Consider the following 24,831-nt stretch of genomic DNA (forward strand, 5'->3'; position numbering starts at 1 on the left):
TGTAGCAAGAATACTACACAGATCAGGATAGAATGTTCCTGACTAGCAAATACTTAGAATGCAATTCTTAGGAGGGTAGTGTCAAAGATTTCTGAAGTATTCTTGAACTGTCTCAGCCCACAATGACAGTTCCTCTGACAACCCACACCAAATACTTCAGCACTTGATTATATACTATCTTGTATTGTTTTCTAAGGTGAGACAACAAATTGTAGAAAGGAACATTATCTTGAGATTTGAGAAGCTTGGCTCTATTAAAAAATTTGAGATAAACTACTTTATTCTCAATTTTGTTTCCTTGTTTGGAAAATGAGGGAACAGGGAAGGGGCAAGTACTGAACACAGAGTTGCCTTAGATCAGCCAGGTAGGCATGTAAATGTCTGAAGCTGGAAGTTGTTAATATTAAGGAATGGTGTGAACTGTGGCCAAGGGGAATGAATGCTTATACAGCTAAAGTCATTCAAATTCTAAAAAATGTGAATGTTGTGAAAACCAATAAAATCTATTTAAGGTATGGAGATCTGGACTCTGAGTCACTAGTTTTCTACTTCTGGATTAAATGATCTCTAAGGTCCCTTTCAATTCCAAAATGCATTGTTACATATACCAGGGTTTTGAAGAATTATATATCGACAGAACTTTTAAAAATATCTTAATGTGATATTCACTCTTCTTAATTATTGTAAAAAAAAGATATAATTCTATGTTGGTACTAACACTTAACAATAATTTAAATCTTCTTTTCCTAACTCATAATGGTAGTTTCATTAGACATTTTAGAATTATCTTTCAAATATAATACAGATAAAACTAAAATAAAGGGGTTGAACACAATACAGGACAACTTACACATTCATAAGCTGCTCTCAACTGGGAAAATCCATGGATCCTAGTGGGCATTCAACCAAGGCAAGATGCAAAGGCTTTCCATATTTTCTTCTTAGTTCTGGCATGCTAATCCAACATGCTTTGTGCAATTAAGGTCTTCTTTTGAACAAACTTAAGATTAGGGTATGGACACAAGGTCCTCTCTTGCCCAGGGTGGTAAAACATGGAATCTGCAAATAAGGGAACCCTAGAATTGACTACCTATATAATTTACCCACGGGTAGTCACTTAATTCTCAGCTTGAAAATATAGACAATGCAAACACCAATTTCACAGACTTAGTGGACAGATTAAGAAAGAATGTAATAAAAGTTTTAAGTGTTAGTCATTACTATCATCAACTAGATGCACAGTAGCCCCTTAATTTGTCCCCAATTTGGTCTAGAAATGTATGTTGAATCAAGGAATGACTAAAGATTAATAATTCAATTCTAGCAAAGGAAAGAACTATTTAGATCTTTAAAAGACCATAAACAAGTTACCTTTTGTATGTAAATTGCCATTTAAGTTCACATCAATTACTGACAGTTGTCAAGAATCTCAGTTGAAAATGAACTATACAAATCATGAAAAAAAAAATCAGTTCTTACACTTGCCTTGTAGGAATGCAATTCCAGTAGAAAAGAAAATGCTCTGAAGCAGGAAAAGTATTAAAAACAGCAACTTTTGGGTTCCAGAGACACCTGCTCTCAACCTCATAATCTGATTTATTATTTTAATCAATCTCATTAGTAAATGTAAAAACGTTGTAAGAATCAAATCCTTGAAAAGTGGTAAGTGATAGTCAAAAAGCATAATTCCTTTCCATTAAAATATGTCACAGGGTCTCCAAATAGCTATAGTCGAATCAGAAATTTTCCAAAACTATGGTAACTCACGCAATTCTATCCTCAAGTTATTTTGCTACGACACCCACCCCCAACCATTCATTTTTGAAATTCTGCTATCTTAAATTATAAATAAAGGATTAAGTAAAAAACTTAACTACTGGTTCCTGAAGTCAAGTGACATTACTTCTCCCACTGAACACTTTCTGGAAGAGATGGTATTCGACTTCTCCTTTCCGCCTCCAACTCCCAAAACAGTATTTTAGCAGCTGAAGAGGATTACTGTGTTCTCCTTACCCTCCTAAATAAAATTAACTAATTAAAATGTCAGGAGAATCTGGTACTAATCTGTTGGACACAATGATAGAATTCAAAACTTCTGATCAGATTTAAAAAATTGTATTTGGAGGTCCAAACACTATTTCTCATACCCTCTTAAAAATTAACAATGTACTACAAAATAAACAAAAAGCTGTTAAAATGAACATTACGTATCATATTTACTTTTTGAGTTGTCTGTGTCTCTCATAATGAGGACAAACGAGAAATGCTTCCAATCTTACATTCTGCTGAGAAAGGTCTCGCGAACTAGATTTCTAAATCTAGTCAAGTGTAGAATTTGTGGACTATCAAACTGTTCATAGCATTTTCTCTACTCTGACTGTATTTATAATACCTCAAGTAGGAAAAAATTCTTCCATTGACCTTTTCATGGATTAATATTGCCAGTAAATAAAGCTTATTCCAACATATAGTATGACATGCAAGTTAAGGTCATGTTTTCTAGTTTTATTACTGGAGTTATTACCTTTCAGTTTAGTACTTGATCATGTCTCTGAGAAATTACAGTACAACAATTTATCAGTAATATGACAAATGCAGAAGAACTGTTTCTTAGATTTCTCAGTGGAATCAAGAGATGAGTTGGTAAGTAAGTGACAAAAAAAGGAAAGTTCAACACGTTTCAAAAATAAGCAAGAAAAAATAATGTGGGCTCTAAATGACCTACTAGTTTCTACCGTATCCCTCTAAATAGGTCAGATTTATGTAGAACTCTCCCCTGCTCCCAAGAGTTCTTTGGACATGACCTAAGAATTAACCTGTCAGGTTTTTTTTTTTTTTCCTTCTTGTCAGATCTAGCAGTAATTCTATAGGTGTACATAGTGACTCAAAGATCTGCTGTGTCTTCCAAACATAATTTAGGTGAGTATGGAGATTAACTTTACTATTTGTTATATGTCTTAGAATCTGACACCCACCCACCCACAGAGACATGCCTTATTTAACTAAATTTTAAACTGAAAAAATGATAACACGGGAAAATGTAAGAGTTAAGAGCACAGGCTTTAACGTGATCTCCTAGAATGCCAGTTCTAATTATTAGCTAAGTGACTCTGGTCATGCTACTTAACCTCTCTGTGTCCCATTTCCTCATCTGAAAATGGGAGTAAGTTATCTACTTAAAGTTTTTAGGATTCAAATAAAATAACTTATCCCACGCAAAATGCTTAACAAAATGCGTAACACATAGTAAGCAGTGTTACTTGCTATTTTAAAAGTCCCATCTACCTATTTACAGTGCTCAACTTGAAGCTCCTACAGTACCTCAAAAACACAGTACATACAGGAACCTGTACACCTGAGGGACCTGTCACTGACACTTCTATCTTCTCCATTCCAAGTCTGATCCATTCCAGCTTGGCATCTCTGCAATCGACTGCACTCTCTCCACTTCGCTGCCTTATAAGGGCCCCTCATTATTTCCCAATGAGGAAAAGGGCGGTGGGATATAGGAGGCAAATATGAAGGAAAACATTAATTTGTCATACATTTGAATTTCAATGACCAGATTAGAGATATTTTAGTTTTAACGGTGAAGACAAAGAGGTAGGGCATGTTAGAAATTTGAGAAAAAAAACCAATATGACAACTGTATTTTAGTGGCCTTTCTACCCCAAAAAATCTGTTAGTTTGTAACATTACAATGTAGTGTTTGTACTGTGTTACCTCACAGTAAAGCAGGGTCTACAGAACGAAGTGCTATGTGTACACATAACAGAATTCTCTGCCTAGAAGGATATGTCAAGCAAGGCTTCACTAAATGGATATTTAAACCAGACCAGCGGCTATTTTAAAGAAGTACAGGAGTTCACTGGAAAATGAGGGCATTCTGGGGGAAAAGGATTAGGAGTGCATGGGGATGGAGGGGGGAGTAGATCAGAGAGGCAGGTGATCCTCTTAGCTTAAGAGTTTGACCTGTGTTCTACAAGAAAATGAAAGACAAAGAATTTGCAAGTTGGGAAATGACATGAACATATCTGTGTTTTAGAAAGATCACAGAAACTAAGTATCCATTTTCTGAATTCTGGGAATTCGGTAAGAGGTTTACCACAGGTGAGAGATGGCGACCTAGGTTAGGTCAGGGCAATCACAAAAGGAATCAAGAGAACATGGTGACTGACTAGATGGGTAAGAAAGAAAAATAGGATGCAGCATGATCAAACATGGATACTGAAGGCACTGAATGAGACTGGGAGCTTACGAGGAACAGAGTTGGTTCAAGAAGTACCTTTTATCTTTTGCAATAGGTCTTAAAGACATCAGAGTAAAAACTGACAATAGCACGGACATGGTAGTAGCATCTCTTATTCTTAAAGAGATTAGAAAAAAGATGCTCACTACCTGTATTCAAAAGGCTTCAGGCATAAAACAGAACACTGATTTGTTTAGCAAGATTATGAATGTACCATGTGTAATCTGTTCCACTCAATATTCCTGGCTTATTAATTTGAAATATGTAATTTATTTAGATGATTACAAATCTCAACTTTAAGGTTTATAGTTTTAGTCATTAAGGCTTCATCAAATGAACTTTGATGGAGTCTTTTGCCAACTTATGAGAAAGAGAAATATGAACAGAAAAGATTAACACTGTACAAAACCAAAAACCTTTCTAGGCTTAATGAGTATTTCAGGGCAAAATACTTGGTGACTAACTTGTGTGGTACAATAAAACATAACATATAAAAATCATTTGCCCACAAAGTGCCACACAGTGTCCTTAGACTTGCTCCCTTTTCCTCTTTATCAGAAGCCTTTTGTAAACAGGCCAGGAACTATCTTATATCTTATTTTCTCATTTCTTTAGGAATAAACAAATAACTACTGCTATGGTGACACCACTGCCAGTGTTTACTTCACACTTTTTCCTTAAGATCTAGTCTAAAAGAAAATATATCTACTAAAAATCAACTAGAACTACTATAAGCGAAGTACAGATTCCCTCCTTTTGTGTGAAAAGAACGCCATTCTTTTTCAACTTCGACCTAAATTTTTCCATGTTCTTGCTTTCTCAAGTCTTTTCGTAACCCAAATCTGATCTTTACATTTCTATACAGGAATATAATGTTGGATACATTTGCTTTAAAGGCACAAGTAATTTTTCTACAACAATGTGGCCCAAGATATAAGCTGGCAAAAAGAACCCTAAAAAGCTAAAATAACATCAAAGAATTCTATTCACATTGTTAAAACAAGAAAAATAACAAGAGGATAACAACCAAGCAAATCATTCCAGAAGAGCCTATTTTAGCCAAAGATTAATCAAATTAAGGATGCTATTATTATTCCACATAGCCCCAAGAGGTACAGTTAAAAATTACTCATTACTAAATGGGGGGCAACTCAAAACAAAACAAAACTAGGAGGGGTGGGAAGAAGGAAAGAACTGGGTCATTACTGTCCTTTTTGGTATAAAATACCAATATTTTTAATGGCTCTTTTCCCAACAATACCACCAGGCATACTGTATGTAACAGAATAGTTAACCCACTATGGCTTAACTGCTGATAAAATTTAAAAGGATTTTTTAGTAACTTCAAGTTATACACCTGCTATTAGAGAGTTCTCAGCCATGGACTTCTCTGATTTATATACATGAGCACAAACAAAAGCTAATTCCAGCTAAGGTGTGACTAGACACAGACTATCCTAGACATTTCTTTAGAAACATGGTCTCTGCAATGCAAATCTATGAGTAAAGATTAAACCACTGTAAAGGGAACTAAGGAAAATTTCAGGCCACCTCAGACTTTGCTTTATCTAATAAGGTACATTTAAATAAAGTACTAATCATCTGACAGATTATGTAATTTTAAATTAAAAAGTTGAGTAGCACCACCCTCTGATAAGGTCACCAATGATATGTCATAACAAATATATTCCTAAGCCGACCAATTAATCAAATGCACTTTTGTGTTTTCATTTGAACATTAGAAAATGTCCTAATAGTCAGAAACTTAATAAATAAAAGCCCAAGTGCTCCCACCAAACCAATCACCCACTTACCACGCATTTATTACACTTCTTAAAACTGTGCCAAGACTGTGATGTGCAAAGGAGATGGCTACATCATAAAGTGGAGTCAGGGTAACCAAGAGTCCTGGTTTTAGCACTTTAAGTCTTATGTCTCAGGAAATCCTCAGTCCTGAGCAAATCAAGATGGTTGCTCATCATCGTAATAGGAATTTCCTTCCTCTTATGTTTCATGATCTTAAAGTTATGAAACTGCGAAGGCTTAAAAAACATCTTGTAAACATTTTGGGGTACTACATATCTTGTCTTTTGCCATAACAGAATCATACTCTTGTCTGAAATAAAATATGGAAATTAAAAACCAAACTGTGCGGCACTTAGCGTAAGAGCCAAATTGAGTGTTTATGGTAACAGACTATATTTGCATAGCATTTACAATTTACAGTACATCTTGACACGAGTTTTTTCGTTTGGATAAAGTCTCAGGACATTTCTCATGAAGAAACACTGTCCCTTGCTTCATCAGGAGTACCTTTCATCTAATTAGTAGTTGAATATGCCTTAATTGCAAGTCACTACGAAGATTTACAAAGAGGAACGAAACATCCTTGCTTTCAGGAAGTTTACAGTTTTATTGGAAAGATGAGATAAAAATATGAAAATATGAGAAACACAAAAATATTATAAAAATATGAAGAGAGGTCAGGAAATTTATGAAGAAGGTGGCAAATGAACAAAAGGCACAGCATTTCAACAGGAAAGAACATACTAGAGAAAAAAGTGAAAGCAAAAGCACAAAAGGCAGCAAAATGTAGGAATATGATTAGACTACCATAGAAAGCACAGTCTGAGTGGATCTCAGTGTACAAATAGGAAAGCAAAAACAGCAAGAGAGTCTACAGTCAACATAACATAGATCTCTGAGTACTGTCAAGAACCTGGTCTCATTTTATAAGCAACAGTACTGGATGTTTTGAAGAGAAACATACCAATATTGAGAAAACTAAAGGTACTTTTTAAATGAATAAAAATAGTTCTAACAGAAGCCTGGACAATACATCTAGAAATGTTAAGCATTTTATTAAAATATAATTAATATATGGCTTACTTTTAAAATGCATCAGTTTGGGGGCACCTGGGTGGCTCAATTAAGTGACTGACTCTTGATTTCAGCTCAGGTCATGACCTTTGGGTGAGGTTCTAAGGCTGAGCCCTGTAGCAGGCTCTGCACTCACTCAGCGGGGGGCCTGCTTAAGATTCTCTCTCCTCCTCTGCACCCCCTAAAATAAATAAATAAATAAATCTTCAAAAAAGCACACCAGGTTAAAAACCTATAATGAGATGATAAAAACTAAAAAGGTCAGAAACAAAATACTGCATAGAGGAAGAAACTTCAAGAGACTGACAAAAGATAGCTAAGACAATCAGTAATTTTAGCTTTCTTTTCTAAGACTGTATGAATACTGCATACCTACCATGGGCAGACAGTGCAGATATCAGATGCACACATCAAGGCTGTCTATTTTTCACGACAGAATATTAACTTTGCTGTCACACCATGTGATATCCAAAGCATACTGAGATTACTTTTAGTTAATATCACTACCACACAACACGGCACCACTTAGTGTATTTGCCTAAGATCTCACTGACATTGACAAATGAGGCAGATTTATGGGGCAGGCCATACTCTTCCTCAAAAAACTGATTTGGATCTGTCCACATGCATAAAAAATACTCAGTTAAGACTTAAATTATCTCAGGAGACTGGGTGGCTCGGTTAAACATCTAACTCTTGATTTTGGCTCAAACTCATGATTTCAAGGTTGTGAGATCGAGCCCTACATCAGGCTCTGCACTGGGCACAGAGCCTGCTTAAGATTTTCTCTTCTCTCTCTCCCTCTTCCTTGCCACCGCGGCTCTTCCCCCACCCCCAACCCCACCCCACTCTCTTTCTCTTAAAAAAAAAACCTGAAATATTTCATGGCAAGGGATATAAGTATAAAGTTAATTGCTGCATAACCAGCACTTAAAATAGTTGTAATATAGAAGGCAAATTATTTGTTGAATGAATCAAAACCAGTTTCTTGCTGTAGACGAGGGGCTGGCAAACTCCAGACCTCAGGCCAAATCCCATTAACTGCCTGTTTTGTTTTGTTTGTAATTAAAGTTTTGTTGGAACACTGCCATGCAACTGCATATTGTTTATGGTTGCTCTGGTAGAGATGAATGGTTGTGACAGAGACTGTATGGTCCTCAAAGGCTAAAAATTTATTATTTGGCTCTTTACAGAAAAAGTTTGCTGATCCCTACCCTATAGGGAAGAAATAAGGATGAGTCTTGTCTATTTATTCACAGGTGGCAAATGGGTTTCAGCTCAAACACCAATGCAAAATATAAATGGCTACCTAGAGTGCAGTGTTGAGAATGATTCTGAGACCAACTCTAGTCCCAAAGGGAAAGAGTATAGTTCTCCATTATCAATGACTACTGTGGTTCAGGGGAAGGAAAAAACAGGGTTGTAACTCTAAAAACATTCAAAAACTTCTGTTGTAGAATACGTTGATCTTAAATAACTAGCAGTGTTGTCTGACAGTTTTACAAAGATGATTAGCTGCAAAATAATTATGCAAAGGCCCCCTCCACCCTGCAACCCGAAAGGAATCACTGAGAATGGTTTGCCTGAATGCTGAAGACCATCTACCAAAAACAGCACAGTTGATGTTGCTCATTTTTACAATATTCATTCATTCACTCCATATTCATTCATTATTCACTTGGTTAACAGATGCAGTTGTTTAAAATGATTCCTTAGGATGATTAAACAGTGTTATCAGGGGGAACCTACGGCAAGAAGGTTAAGTCCCCAATATGCCCTAAAACTCTATCAAGCTTTATAGATAAAACTGTAAAGAAGAGCATGTTGGGTAAAGTACTTTTACATTAGAAGCCAAATCTATTAAATTAGCCCCCTTTGATTTTGGAAGTAGTTAATAAACAGTTTCACATTAAAGGATTCATGCTACTGGAGCTCTGCAAAGTTTCCCTTTAGATTTTACAAAATTCCTTTGTTTGCTGGACCCACTTCAAGTACTTGCACCCTAGCTGCAAGGGAGGCTGGGAGAGCTAGTACCTGGCATTTTTGTTTTCTGCAAAGCAAGGTTATTAACCAATTGTCATTTAGATCTGTGCCTTTTCAGACACCGGTTAAGTCTCTCTAAAGATAAACGTGAACACACTCATTCCTACATCTATATAAGACACTTTGAGACAGATATTATATCTCTGTTACAGTCTGCCCCATATGGGCCACACCCTAGCATGATAGGAAGTAAGCAGCCACGCATGGGATATCTTAAGAGGTGACAAAATCACTGCTGGGAATGGTGGGAAGGAAGGTCTCAAAGTCAGATCAAATTTAAATCACAAGACCCAGAAGCCTACGACAGCTAAGTGGTATCACAGCAGTGGTCATCAGTAATATCACTCATCATAGTAGAGATTATATATGTCTGTGTGTGTATGCATTGTTTTTAAAAGTACCTCTGGAACACTCTGACAACACCTCCCTGTTCCTCCTAAAGACCCTAAGACTTATATCCCTAGCAAAGAAAGGTCAGGGTTCACCAGGAACCATTATATTCATCATTCTGCCCCCAAATAACTGTCCCGCAATTTGGTAAAGAAAAAAGAGTCTCTGTTGTTCCTCAGGTCTGCAAAAATCAGATTCTTCAGTAATTTAAATAACCTGCTCTTAATGTCTTCCGCAAGTCACAGAAAGAGACACAACTACTTCAAAGGGATGGCCGTTGTTGGGGCAAGAAAGTTAACCATGTATTTTTCCAAGCTGAAGCCGTATCTTCTCTAAGTTTGCTGATTTGTCATTCCAGAATTTAACATTAACGCCAAAGGTGCTCAATGTTTTTTGAACTGGTTGCACTACATTAACCAGATATATCCCTGTTAGGGAAAATACCTGCTTTTATATATTTCAAGCAAATATCATACTAAGTACAGTTTATGACTTGTTAGGGCAAAAGTAAAAGAAATCAGAAGTGAGGCACTTTAGTAGTAGCAGGTAAATTAGAATTTATGGGTAAAGATTCCAGAATAAACCACACCTGTTTTCACAAGTGGAAGACCACCACAAATATTTCTTTTAATATAAATACTCAGATTTTACAAAACGCTACCATCCACAAGGGTGGGGGGGCATTCTTTAAAACATAATTTTACAATCTGTTTCAACATAAGACTGAATTCAGAAATAAACAGAATTAGTGTCTTCCATGAACGAAGGAATAAATGGCTGCAAAAAATATTTTATTTCATTTTACTGTTAACCTCCTAACTAGGATTAAATGACAAAGCTTAATATGATTGCCCCCAAATGCATTTGAAACCATAATAAGAATGCCATGATTTAGATTGTGGGTTCATAATTTGCATGACTAAATTACGTTCTAAATGAAATTTCAAGGCCAGGACATTCCTAATGGAAAATTCCCTAGTAAACCTGCCAAAAGTTCAGAGAAGAAAAATTAAGCAACTAACAAAAAAAACAGTGGAAGCAGAGGTACTTCCCATAATTTTCTCTGGTAATTTTAGTATCTCAATCTAAGCAGCAGTTTATGATAGCTGCTTAAAGCTGATATTGGCTTATACAACTGTCTTATGAAGTTATTTTTGACTAATTTAAGTTCTTCCTCAGTGATCGAATAAAATAAATGCCATTCAGAAAAATAAAATGCATGCCACACTTCGAAGCCCCAATAATGCTTGTATTTGGCTTTCTCATACATTACTCCACTTAACTTGCATAATTAGTAGGTCAGTAAGTACTTTTTTAAAAAAAAAAAGTCATTTCAGAACTTGCCTGTCTTGGCAATTCTATAAAATAAAAGTTAGTATCCAAAAAATAACGTATACATGTTTGCATTCTTGGAAATTAGTATTTACCAAATGAATGAATAAAAGCAATGAGAACCAAAGTTTGGGTGTTAACTAGGCTGCTGGAATAAGGAGAGCATACTGGGAAACCACAAAAAGTGGGCAGGCACTTTCTATAATCAATCCTGAGTTTCAAAGAAGCATCTTCAGATATTTACTTCCTTCCATGTCAAAAATAAGTGAGTCCATCAAGAATTTTCAGAGATTATGTTCGTCCTATAATATTCCTATTCTAATCTTCTATTGTACTCTAACTTAACAATGAAATGTATTATATAATTCCTAGAAACCTTATGAACTGGGAGACAAACTTCATGATATCTTAAAAGACTTAAAAAATCTATTAAGAAATTGTAGCTTAAATATGAACTCTCAATTATTAAAGATTTAAAAAAAACCATTTATTATGTTCCAGGCACCAATACACACAGATGAATCTTCACTATTTCCAAACATTTAACTGGACTCTTAGGAATTGGGTGGTTTTCCCATACCCTTATAGACTCATCAGCCTAAGCAGTGCACTCCATCCTGAATCTGTGTCAAAAACAATTCCTTGGCAGAGACTGTTTCTAAGCTAATTGCTTCAAAGTAACATTTTCAGACCCTGATGTCCTCCCCAAAGACACAAAGTAACAAAGAGTAAAGTCTTTCCAACAATTTCAGATCCATTTCTCATAGTAGATATATTTTTTACACAGCAAAACTTCACTTAAGCACTACCATGAGGCTATTTATAGTTTTTATTCATCCCATTTAGTGTGACTATTGGTGTTTCACTTTAGAAATACTAATTTGATTACTCTCACTAAAATTCAAAACAAATCTTTCCACAAAATTCTGAATTCCAAAGTACTCGAGACCAAGAAATTTAAGAGGACCTATAATCCATTCATAAACATCTACCATAGCTAAGTACTCCTTCGAACATACTTTGCATTTTCTAATTTCTGTATTGTTGCCCACCCTGATTCAGTTAGTCTAAAACTTACATACTCTTGATAACATGTACAGATCCCACCTCATTTATAACTTCTTTGACTACTAGAGCCTAAGACTTTTCACTATTCCTTTAGCTCTGTAAGCACTCATCTATATCACTCATTTGGGTATCAATTATGATTATTTGAATTGCTATTTAAATTTCATATTAACTTTGCTAAAAACCTTTTGTGCATAATTACTCAATTTAATCCTAACATACAGTAACTGAAAACAATTAGCTCTCAAAAACATGGAGTCAGATGAATGAGTCCTCCAGAGACAGAAGCCCTAAATAATGAGGCATTATAGTTGGCAACAGATATAACACTTTAAAAAATTAGTGTTAAGTAGCCTACGATGGGAACTGACAAAGAAATCATCGAACACCTTATGTATTCTTTTCATTAAAATAAAAATTGTTGGGGGCGCCTGGGTAGCGCAGTCGTTAAAGCGTCTGCCTTCGGCTCAGGGCGTGATCCTGGCGTTCTGGGATCGAGTCCCACATCAGGCTCCTCCGCTATGAGCCTGCTTCTTCCTCTCCCACTCCCCCTGCTGTGTTCCCTCTCTCGCTGGCTGTCTCTCTGTCACATAAATAAATAAAATCTTTAAAAAAAATAAAATAAAATAAAATAAAATAAAATAAAATAAAAATTGTTGGGCACTATGTGCCAGGTAACAGGCTAACCATTTGAGACTGTGGTGGCAAAGTGACACTGCATTCCTGCCCTCTTGAAACAACTAGTTTACAGGGCAAGAGAGAATAAATGGATAAATTTAATTACTGAGTGTGATAAGAGCTATGAAGATAATAAAGGGCATGCTCCTTCATGTAAGGTGATCAGGAGAAACTTCCCTGTAAATGTACATCTGAGCTGAGATCTGATACGTAGGCAGAACTGCAGACAGCTGGGGAAAGATCCTGCTAGTGAGTAGTTGTAAACACCAGATCTCAAAAGATGGTAGAGGGAGGCACCTGAGTGGCTCAATTGGTTAAGTGTCTGCCTTCAGCTCAGGTCCTGATCCTGGGGTTGTGGGACCAGCCCCACATCAGGCTCCCTGCTCAGCAGGGAGTCTGCTTCTCCCTCTGCTCCTCACCCTGCTGGTGCACTCTCTACCAAATAAAATCTTAAAAAAAAAAAAAAAAAAGATGGTAAAGCACTTTTTTGGTCAAGATCAGAAAGAAGTCAATATGGGTAGAGCTTAGCGAACAATGGAGAGGAGATAAAGTTGTGAGGCAAGCAAGAACTGGACCTGGCTTCTATTTTAAGCCACTGGGGTGGGTGGGAGGGGAGCTTGGACTGGAGCGTATTCTATGAGCTGATTTACACTTTTAAAAGATGATTTTTAAAATCTAGGTGGAGACTGAGGTAGAGGACGACAAGAATGGAAACGAGTTAGGAAAGTCCTATAGGAGCCCAAACAAGAGATGATGGCTTAAACAAGAGTAATATCACAGAAACCCAGGCTTTTTGAGCTCAAAAAGACCTAAACAGCCATTTAATCAAACTGGCTTATGTACAGATAAGTTGAGAAGAGAGAGAGAAAGAGAGAGAGAGAGAGACGGACACATTAACTTGTTTGAGGTTTTACAGCCAATGCCAGAAAGAGAATTGAATTCTGGGAAACCCAATTCAAAGTTATTGTCACTAAGCCATGCTACTTAATAGGGTGGAATCAGAGGTCTAGCAACTACTGAAAACTAGCACATCATTTCTCAAATTTACCCCTCACGCTCAAAGGAATCAGCTAAAACTTATGAGAAAAGTGTCCAATTTAAGCACTGGAGGTTCAGAGAAAAGTACGTAAGGGTCTGTTGGGGAGTAAAAGTAAACATACTCTCACACTGCTTAGTAATGAAACTTTAACCCCAAAATCTCGATAGATAATACCAATTTATCTTCTACCCAGGACCATTTCTCGGGAGACAAGATTATCTATCACTAAAGCATCACAAATGCTTTTCCAAGTGTTTATCATTCCTGTTAACCTGAACTCTAAAGTGAGTGCAGTAACAGTAGCTTTGCTCATTAGAAAGAGAATCTCTTAATCATCATCCTCATTCTTTTCTGCTCTACTTCCTGCCCTTCCACCTCTCCACCGCCCATTATCACTATTATCACTTTCATGTAAATAGAAAAATGTTACAAATGTTCCTCTGTCCTTAAAAGCTTGCACATCCTGTCCTCTCTTTGTTGAAGGATGATGAAGTAAGGTGACAGGAGTCTTGGAAGAAAAGAAATGAAAGCTTAAATGTAAAAAATCTAAAATACAGGAAATCACATACAATTTTTTCAGTTAGCAACTAAAACTGAATAAACAATAGCCAGTGGCAACCTTGTGACCAATTTGGATGTCCTGAACATAAAATATGATCTCAGTATGTTCCCTAATTCAGAACAGCCTGAACAGTTGACCAGGTAATTGTTTAATATACAGAGAACTAAAGCTTCCTATTACACTCCCTCTCTCACTGTGGGATTAGCTCATGTAGGCAAGAGGTTCCATAATGCTTATTCCTCAAAGCTACCCCAAAGTTAGCATTTTTACACTTATTTCTCTAAACCACTCCACTCCAGGTCTCTGCCTCTTCCGTCAATGCTGTTCTTTCAACCAGTAGAACACAGACTCACTACTTTTTCTTCACAAAACACACTCATTTTATTATCTCTAGGGGAATAACTGGCACTAAATTTCCAAGAAACTAAGTACAGCATAATCTACAACTGACCTATCTTCTCTCATAATCTGAAACTTACTACTTGAACTGAATGGTTAGCCTAAAAATCCTTTAAAATTTGTAACTGTCCTGTGACAAAAGATTTATAAAAATAGTTAACAAGGATTGCTACGATTGTTCTCAAACAAGCATGAACAAGAAACCACTTTCTCCCCAAAAGGTAAGAACATTATAATTTGTTTTAAAAATATCTGCAAAAGGTAGACAACACAGTAAATACTCAGGTCAAAGAGACATTATTAAACTTGAAATGGTTTGAACAAGTCCATAGCTTTACTACAGGAAAGCTACTAAATATCCTAAACTCATGAAGGTCAACTATTAAAAACTTTTTTTAGGTTATGTCAAAATTTGAGCACAATGCAATCAATGTGCATGAGTTATCAGGGGTACAAGTATTAAAACCAAGAAATAGACTTAAAAAATAACAGTCACTTAATTTATTACAGTGATCAACAGGTGAATGGATTGCTCAAGGAGAAGACTATTAACGTCAATCTAGCCGGTGCCTGGGTGGTCCAGATGCTTCGGCCTCCGACTCCTGGTTTCGGCTCAGGTTGTGATCTCCCAGTCGTGAAACTGAGCCCTGTGCAGGGCTCCACGCTCACCATCTTGTCTGCTTGAGATTCTCTTTCCTTCTCCCTCTGCCCCTCCCACTCAGGCTCGTGCACACACTCTCTAAAATAAATACATCTTAAAAAAAAAAAGGTCAACCTAAAATGACTATATATTAATAAGAGATTTCAAGATGAAGTGCATGAAAATACTGTTTCACATGTACTCTGGTTCCTATTCTTATCTTCCCCTCCAACAAAAATATGAACTAAATAAATCAAAGACATTATACATTGAGAGCAAAGCATGGAAAAATGAACATACAAAAAAGTGAATTATAAGCACACAGCTGGGGCTATTTTAGTAGCCTTTTCAGATAAATGTAAATATTCTCCTTTGATACTATACCAAAACTTGACATTTGGTTGCAATATACTGGAATGGAAAACCTTACCAATAAACTTAAGGTCTGCTTTAACATTAACATCCATAGGTCTAGCTAGAACTTAGGAAGGATTTCTTACGCATGCATGATTTTGTAACGTCATGCATTGGTCACTTGGAAAATACTTGTACAAAGAGTTATGCAGATCTTCAAATACTGACACTATATTATTTTTAAAAAACTATGCTCATTATCACCAATATCATCAGAAAAATTTTCTAAATATTGGGAAGCTGTCAAGAGCACAGTGCCTGATACAAATTTTCCAAGATTCTAATTTTCACTTAAAAACTAGAACTTTGTCACTGACCATAAATAGTGTTGATCTTTTCCTTAAAGCAACAGGCTCATTTTGTTTATTTTCAAGAAAATGTCAGCCTAATACCCAAGTCTGAATAACTCTGAATAGTTTTCAGGCATTCCTTTTTTTTTTTTTTTTTTAAAGATTTTATTTATTTATTTGACAGAGACAGCCAGGGAGAGAGGAAACACAAGCAGGGGGAGTGGGAGAGAAAGAAGCAGGCTCCTAGCAGAGGAGCCTGATGTGGGACTCGATCCCAGAACTCTGGGATCACGCCCTGGGCCGAAGGCAGACGCTTAAGGACTATGCCACCCAGGCGCCCCTTCAGGCATTCCTTAAAGTAAAAAAAGTATTCATGAAGAAAGTGGCTAGTTCAGCTTGCAACTCCAGTAACTACACAAATGCTTTTCCCATAGACAACCATTTCACCTTCAATACGGCAGCAAAATAGTGTTTGAAGCATATTTTCCATTTTGTCATACTATATTGAAATAGTATGTACAGGAGTCAAGATTTGGTAAAAAAAAAAAAAAAAAAAATTTTTTTTTAACTTCTTCATCAAGTGCATTTAGGCCAAAGTATTTTGTTTTTTAAACGCATAGCAGTGAAGAATACAATGACTATGAATGCAGCGTGGTGCTCTGACTCGATTTGTTCTAAGGTGCCGGAAGTTTTACTCACTATTGCTTTTGTACCACTGCTACAAATGTCAACACAGTGAAAAACGCAAAGAACATCTCAATATTATTGTAAATATAGTTTTGCATTTGCAGACTCCGGAAAATGTCCAGGAAATCCCCAGGATTCCTTGGGGTATATTCTGAAAACCCCTGAGCTAGACAATTTGTTAAGCTGTTCATAATCACAATTATTCTTTCTTAGTCCTTATTCATGCCTTAATGAATAACTTCAACTGAGAGAAGCGATGCTACAGAGAAACGTTTTACAGAACAAAAACTAATACTACATTAGTATATTCTTTTATAATCATTTACGGATAATACTCCACTTAATCCACAACAACTCTAAGTATATGCCACTGTTCCCACTGAGGAACCAAGGAGGTAGGAAAGGTTCAAAAAAGGAGGTATGAATTTTGTCTAAAAATTCATTGTCCTGGGGTGCCTGGGTGGCGCAGTCGTTAAGCGTCTGCCTTCGGCTCAGGGCGTGATCCCCGCGTTCTGGGATCGAGCCCCATATCAGGCTCCTCCGCTATGAGCCTGCTTCTTCCTCTCCCACTCCCCCTGCTTGTGTTCCCTCTCTCGTGGGCTGTCTCTATCTCTGTCGAATAAATAAATAAAATCTTCAAAAAAAAAAAGTCTTAAAAAAATTCATTGTACTGATGGGATTTTAAGGGACATTAAATTTTTGCTTTATACTTTGTTCTAAACACTTTAGTAAGAAAATTCAAAAGACATACATTTAAAAACTTAACAGTCTTACCAATACAAATTCAATGCAATATCTCAAGTTGCACAATTTCAAGAGAAGAAAACAGACACACATATTTATATGCTTCATCCCTATCCTTCTTCATTATCTATACAGTATTCAAGATTACCCAGGGATTCCTGAGTTTTGTTATCAAGGAGCATAACCATAACTTATTAATCCTAGGAAGCAGCTATAACTTTGCTAGCATTATGTAATAATAGTAATAGTCTCACTGTAGCTTTCAAACACAAAGTAACAGTTGGATGCAATATGCATACCACTTTGATACCCAAAACCTATTAATTAAACAGAGTTTATATTTACAGTTTTTATTTTATTGACATCCTCAGTCCCATTAACTGAGAACTTTCAGGAAGTCTCCCAATTTTTTTTAGAATGAAGTGATATGGAAAAATATATTCTAATGCATAAACTTTAGAAGTATAAATTTTAGAAGACACAGATAATTAGAATTTTATTTTACGTAACATTTTCCATTTCCTTTCCAGAAGCTGTTGCCAAAAAGTGCTATTAAATGGACAAAACAGATTTTCTTTCATCTTTTTTCTTTTCTACAAGGCAAAGAAGAGGAAAGCAACAGGTAGAGGTAATCCACTACTGGGGCAATCAGTTCATTGTATATTTTCAAAATAAAGTTATTTAATGAAATGCCAAGTTTTGAATATAAGAAAAAAATCTATTTTATTAAAAGTACATATTTACCGAAATAAATTTTCAAAGCAACTACTGAAAAACTCAGCAACATCTATAATGTAGTGAAGGTGATGATTCCAAGAAGTCAATAATTTAATGCAATCAAAATTATTTATAACTGTTTAAATAAATGCTCTCTTCCTTTAACATCCTTATTGAGCCTACTTGTACAAAAGTTAAAAACATTCAATTCCTCACCACAGGAAAAGATTACCTAGCAAATTATCTCATGAGATCAGAATCTGGTTTAAATGTAAAAGGTCTCGTTGGTTATATGTATATAATATATAAGGTATACAAAGCAGCTTAACTACAAAATTATAAAATAGCATAACTACAAGAGTAAGCTTTAGAAACCAGCTCAATGTAAAATCCAAAATCAGAACATCAGATAATTACTCTCTATGGTTAGAGAGACTAGGATTCTTAATTTAAGAGTGAACATATTTCTAGTACTCAAGTACCTCAAATACAATCAATTTTAATCATAGTTATATTCCAGAATACTGTTCTGTATAATAAAAACCAGATGGAAATTCTTCAGTTCATGTCGCAGATATTTTTTTGATAAATAATTTAAATATGATTTAAAATGTGGTACATTTCCCTAAATGTTTATTTCTTTCTTTTGTAAGTTTTAAGGCTCTTTGGAAAGAGTTTCAAAATTCTTGATCCTCTATTAATGCTGAGCAAAAATTATTTCTAAATCACTACTGAAATAATAATCAGTTGCTGTATACCCTTAATTTGACTAACACTAGGAATAAACACACCAGTGTATGGAAGTATGGAATAGTGGTATTTCTTTTTGTTTGTGGAATATTATAAAAAGTGGTTTCAATTTTTTAAAGGCATAACCCTCTCTTCTTTAAAATAGAAATTCTATGACTAAAGGGATTGGTTTTAGAATCCAGTGTTCAACTAGGCTCAAAGTACAACAGATTTTATATATATACATATATATGGCGAGCCAGTCTTTCTTGCAAATGGATAAATTCATTCTAGTCTTTGTAGCTACTGCTTCCAATGTGTTCATGAGATTTCCAAAGAATAAATTAAAGACTTAAGTCCTCAAATGGTAATTAGTACCTTCAGACACTATTGCAAAATATCTAAGAACACTGAAAAATATTAGGCTTTCAGCACAAGTGTTTCAGAACATGGTACAGTATTCCTGCTTATTGAAAAATTTGTCCAATGTTACAAAGAATCATTGCCATCAGCCAAAATGTCTGTTCTTAACTTTTTCTACAAGAAATTCAACTTGAAAAGGCTAACAGTAAAAACTTCAGCCTAATCTCTAAGACTATGGAGTCCTCAAAAATGACAAGAGGGGAAAAATAATCAAGGTATTTATTTAATCACAACCTTATGTGGTCTTACAGAGTTTAAGATCAATCTTATCAAAGTCTTTCTATAGACTGAATGAACATGTGACATCACTGCCACAACAACAAAAGAAGCCCTTTCGACTATGTAGTTCATAAATACGAAACTATTCCTGGTGTGTCAAATTTAGCACCGATCAATACCCACCCTCTTCATCAATACATACACAGAACACATTTTGTTAAGCCTAGGAAAATGACTCGTGCGTACCAGTGAGATGTTGGTATTCAATAATAAAATTGCTTATTTAAAATGACATATTTGGGGGAAAAAATAAACACCTGTGTAAAACAGCCAAATTTTCTTTGTATTCAGATCCAGTTTCACTGATTAATTTCACTCCCTTAACAAATATTCATCAAGTACCTACTACAAAAGCCAAATTTGAATATGAGCAATTTCTCATCCAAACCACAGACTTTCTATTTAAAACAACATGTATAGTTAGTTACCATGTTATCAACCTCTGGATAGGTCTTCTACTAGTCTTGAATTACACTAGAAGATGCACTTAATATGGTATTTATGTACATGATCAAAGTTTTATGATTAGCTCTTTATTACATCTCAATAGATGCTCCTTACATGATGGCTCCTTACCATGGGGGTTCACTTTTCCTTTATATGGCTAAGAGAAAATATTGGAAACCTATATTGGAATTCTAATAAGGATTGCTTTGAGGGTAAAATGCAAATCAATTTGTAAAGTTAAAAGGATTCCAAAGCCAATGTGGAAATGTTTCTTTTTGAAGGAAGACAAAGTTCTCTTCAAATGTTCACTACAGTTCATCTTAAGGCTAAATACTAAATACCTGTTATCTGCACAGGCAAGGTTCTAGGAACTAAGAATACAATGGGGAATGCAATGGTCCCTACCCTCATTATGCTTACATTTAACAAACTGGTATTATCTACGTGCAATGTACCATGCCAGTGCTTTGGAGCACACAAAGAAGACATCCTGTCCTTGAATTTTACAACTTAGTGGAATAGATAACAAAAATCATATGAATAATGATAACAGAACAGTAACAGAATGTTGGAGGTGATAGGTGTCATAGAAACAGACGACTTTCATGGAGTGGAAGGGGGGGGTGTTATTGGGAGAATGCAAAAGACAGAGCAATTGTTTTCATGCCCTCTATCACATTTTTAAATTAAGCCAGTTTATTATCGGTTTCTTCGGCTGTATTCTGATACCTGGCACATTAAAACTGAACTGGCTACAGGTGTTTTCAAGATTTACTTTGTGGCTTCCTCAGATAAGGCAACCTCATGATTTATTGAAAATGCCAAAGAAGAAAATCCAAGTGAAAACACTGTGTCATGCAGAGTTTAAAAGCAAGAAGGGCTCAAATAAGACTATCATTCAGGGCTCTTTGCCCTTAAAGTTATTTAACCTCCTTGAGTATCAATTTCCTCTCCTAAAACCAATGTGGTTCTTCCACACTATTTGACTAAGGTACTAACATCCTGTATATGATTGTTATCCTGTAAAAATGTAATTTCACTATGAAAATATTCTATTTCTTCCTCCTGGTTCTCTATTACATACTGTCCTAAAAGTCACCAAGGCCACTAACTAATCTTATCTTTTCTAGGCCTCAGTTTCCTCCTCCATAAAATGAGAGGGTGGGACTGGATGATCTAAATAGTCCCTTCCGGCCCTTAAAAAGTCCCATGACTCCATTATGACTCAAATACTATTCAAGAGTCAGCTTTTAGGAGTGATAGGAGTTTGAAACTAAATGAACGTCTCCCTTTTTGATAGTTACTTCTTGCTAAGTAGATACGATTTTGTTGAGCAAGTCTAAACAGCAGTCTAACTACAAAAAAAAAAAGTCGAAAATAAATTTGCGAGTTAGAAGCTTTAAGTTGTAAGCACTCGATATATATTAGATGCTACCAGCAAAACAAAAATCCAGTTAATCTTAAAATATTAAAATCACAATGTTCATTTAGTGTCAAATTTCTACCCCTTTAAAAATGTAATTTCCCGTTACTGTAATACAGAACTACTTATGTTCCTTCCACACAAGAGTTGCAGGGCAAAATTTTTTGCTAAACTAAATGGGGGGGGAGGAGCGAAGGGGAAGCAAATCTTGTGCTTTAAACTCTCAAGGATGATCTTTTCTCCAAAAGTCATCAGTTCTTTTCAGAAGAAAAATCCAAATGGCCCGGGTAATTGGGGGTAGTTTTAAATAAAACTCATGGTGCTGACAGTTTTAGGATTAGACACACCGAGATGGCGAAAAAGAGAAGACGACAAACTTCCTGGATTTTGTCTCCCTCTGTAAGAGAGATTTCCTCTTGCTGACGAAGGGAAAGGCCCCTTTAACAGATTTTCCCTACGCGGTGGTTGCTGCCAGACTAGGTGGGGCTCCCTCCGCTGCCTTCCTCCTGCCACTTCCCGCAACAAATAGAGCAAACCAGTCCCGTTTCAGGCAAACTTTTTCCCTGTCAGGCTGGAGCCTGCAGGGCGCCGGGGAGTGGTTTCCCCCGAACGCTCCTCGTCCTGGCTCGGGGCTGGGGGAAGCTGCGTCTTCTCAAAGGACAACTTTCTGGTTTCCGTTCTAACTTCCACCCACACCCAGGAGGGCACCGAGGTGGCCAGCGAGGGGGCTCCGGGGCGGGGGACGAGTGCTCCGGGGAGCCGCCGGCGGACGGCGGGTATCGAGAGAAGCTGCGGCGGCCGCGGGCAGGAGGGAGGGAGCGAGCGGGTGCGGGGGGGGGGGGGTCCTCGGGCTCTCACTTCCTCCGCCATATTTCAGACATTTGACCCCTTCCGCAAAGCGCGCTGTTCCCCCGCGGCGGCGGCGGCAGCGGCGGCGGCTGCTCGTCCCCGCCGGCCCGGGAGGCAGCGCGCTCGCCGGCTGGGTGCCGGGCCCTCGCACCACCTGCCGCGCGCCGTGAAGCCGCCGTCGCCGCCGCCAGGGTCCCTGACCGCCGCGCGCGCCCCGCCCGGCCCGCGCCGCACCCCACCCGCTCCCCTCAGCCGGCGCCCGGCCCCCGCCCCGCGCGGCCGCCGCCGCCGCTCCCCTCAGCGGCCACGCACACATTCTGCGAACCTCTCACGCTGTCACCGGGTCTCCGCAGCCCGCGTCGCCCCGCGCCTCGCGCTTCCTCCGGGTCGCTGCTCCCGGCGCCACGGCGGTATTGCCGCTGCCGCCGCCGCCGCCGCTCCGGCTGGTTTACACGCCTGACTCTGGGCGAGGTTTGGCGGTGTCGCCTTGACGTCAGGCGTTCAGCCTCGCTCTCGCTTCCGTCCGCGGGCGGGGCGCGCGGGGCGCGCGGGTGCGCGGCCGGGGAAGGGGCGGGGCCGAGGGGCGGAGCGAGGGGAGTCGAGGGGGCGGGCCTTGCGCGCCGCCGCAGCGCAGGCCGGACACACGCGGCCCCTTCGCGGCGAGTTCTGGGCGGTGTTTCTCTCCCACCTCTAGTGCCCGTTCAGCGTCGCCTGGGCCACCTGGCTCGGGGCAGATGCTCGTGTCGACTTCCCTGACCTCAGTGGATTACAGTGATGCGAAGGGTTTAGAAACGCTCCGAAACTTAAAAGGTGCCTTTAATGCAAACTAATTCAGTCACCCAACGCCACCCAACAGTTGGTGCTTCTGTATTCTTTTGTGCTGGGGAAAGTGGCTGGGGAACTAACTGAGAGCGTGCAGTTTCCACACCTAGATCTTGCACGAAGGAAACCAGGCCGGGGACCTTCTATAGCTGAGGGTAATCATGGGTAGGGGCCAAATTGGGCACGGTTCTTGAAAGGGTTTTTCTCTTGACAAGTATTTCATGCACTGGTGTCTTAACCTCGGTGAACTCTCCAAATTACCCTTCCAGACGCAGTTAACAAATCGATGATCACAAACAACTTGGTACTCTGTACCTAAATCAACTATTTATATGAGTAAAATAAATTGCATATTTAAATGGACAACTCGGGCACTTTAAAGGGTTACTCATAGGTAGGTTTATGGTGAGACTACTGGGCAACAGAAAGCACTTTCTGTGCTAAAAATGCCTGGTTCCAAAAAGGGCGGGAACTTAATGAGGGAACTTACATTATTAGAGAAAAGACTAAAATGCAACTACCTTCGTACAAAACATCAGCTCTTTTATGAAAAAAAGTTTTGATGAAATAAGAGATTCAAAGAGCAAAATGCAGGGAAAAGTAGGGGTTGGGAAATAATTGAAAACTAACTTGCTTAGTTCAGCTTAACTTTATTCTTGAAATAAATTTTGGTGAACTTTGATGAACTTGGAAGATTAATAAAAAGTATGATTAATTTCATTCCTTTAAAGAATACTAATAATTGAAAAATAACCAAGTTAAAGAATAGATAAGAATGAATTATAATTATTCCAAGTTGTCTGTATGTAAGTGCTTTCTAGGTATCTCACAATTTAGGTTAGTTGAATGTTACATACTTCTGCGATTTTTGTTTCCTTAGAAAACCCTTTTTTAGTGGAAATTTCAAAGGCAAATTTCAGAGCAGTCTGTAGGAATTGTTTTAAAGATTTTATTGATTTATTGCAGAGAGAGAGAGAGAGAGTGCACGCACAAGCAGAGAGAGGGAGAAGCAGACTCCCCGCTGAGCAGGGAAGCCCCACATGGGGCTTGATCCCAGGACCCTAGGATCATGACCTGAGCCGAAGGCAGACACTTAACTGACTGAGCCACCCAGGTGCCCCAGTCTGTAGGAATTATTATAAATTCTAAATGATTGAATTTTAAACAAATTAGAGTTTACTGATTTTTCAGTTATTGCATGGAACTTTGATCAAGTCTGAAAGCCTAAAACTCTTAAGTTCATGGAAGCAGATGTTATTTGTATACCTCTGTTTTTTCTTTTTTCTTTCTTTCATCTCTCTTTCACCTTTGGGCAATTGATTTTTTATTTTTAATTTTTTTCAAAGTCAGTTTTAGAAGATTGGAGCTAGGGTTATTTAGAGTTTGAGGGAGTACTCTATTTTAATTAAGAATACTTCTGTTTTTCTTCTAAAAGACTAGAAATCATTATGCTTGTTTTTTTTTTTTTTAAGCTTTTATTTATTTATTTGGAAGAGAGAGAGAGTGAGCATGAGCAGGGGGAGAGGCAAAGGGAGGGAGAAAGGGAGAAGCAGGCTCTAGGCTGAGCAGGGAGCCTGATGCAGGGCTCCATTCTAGGACCCTGGGATCATGACCTGAGTCGAAGGCAGACACTTAGCCGACTGAGCCACCCAGGCACCCTGAAATCGTTACATTTGTTTTAAACTATTATCTTTATTCAGAGAATGCCAGAATCTGCATGTCTTAGC

General features: G+C 37.7%; 1 protein-coding gene across 3 annotated transcripts in view; it reads right to left on the minus strand.

Annotated features, from left to right (window-relative positions):
• RAP1B (RAP1B, member of RAS oncogene family) overlaps window positions 1-22,774 on the minus strand; it is a 44,354-nt gene extending 21,580 nt beyond the window's left edge. For 2 of the 3 annotated variants that reach the window (XR_006778121.2, XM_087868995.1), the window contains exon 1: window positions 22,608-22,774. The gene's annotated coding sequence lies outside the window, so the exon portion shown is untranslated. The remainder of the gene's footprint in view (window positions 1-22,607) is intronic. The other variant, XM_045789632.2, reaches the window with a different exon arrangement.
• Between the last annotated feature and the right edge of the window lie 2,057 nt (window positions 22,775-24,831).

Source organism: Ursus americanus, chromosome 17, assembly GCF_024610735.1.
Source record: "Ursus americanus isolate L20-20 chromosome 17, mUrsAme1.1.p, whole genome shotgun sequence".
NCBI classification, from domain to species: Eukaryota; Metazoa; Chordata; class Mammalia; order Carnivora; family Ursidae; genus Ursus; species Ursus americanus.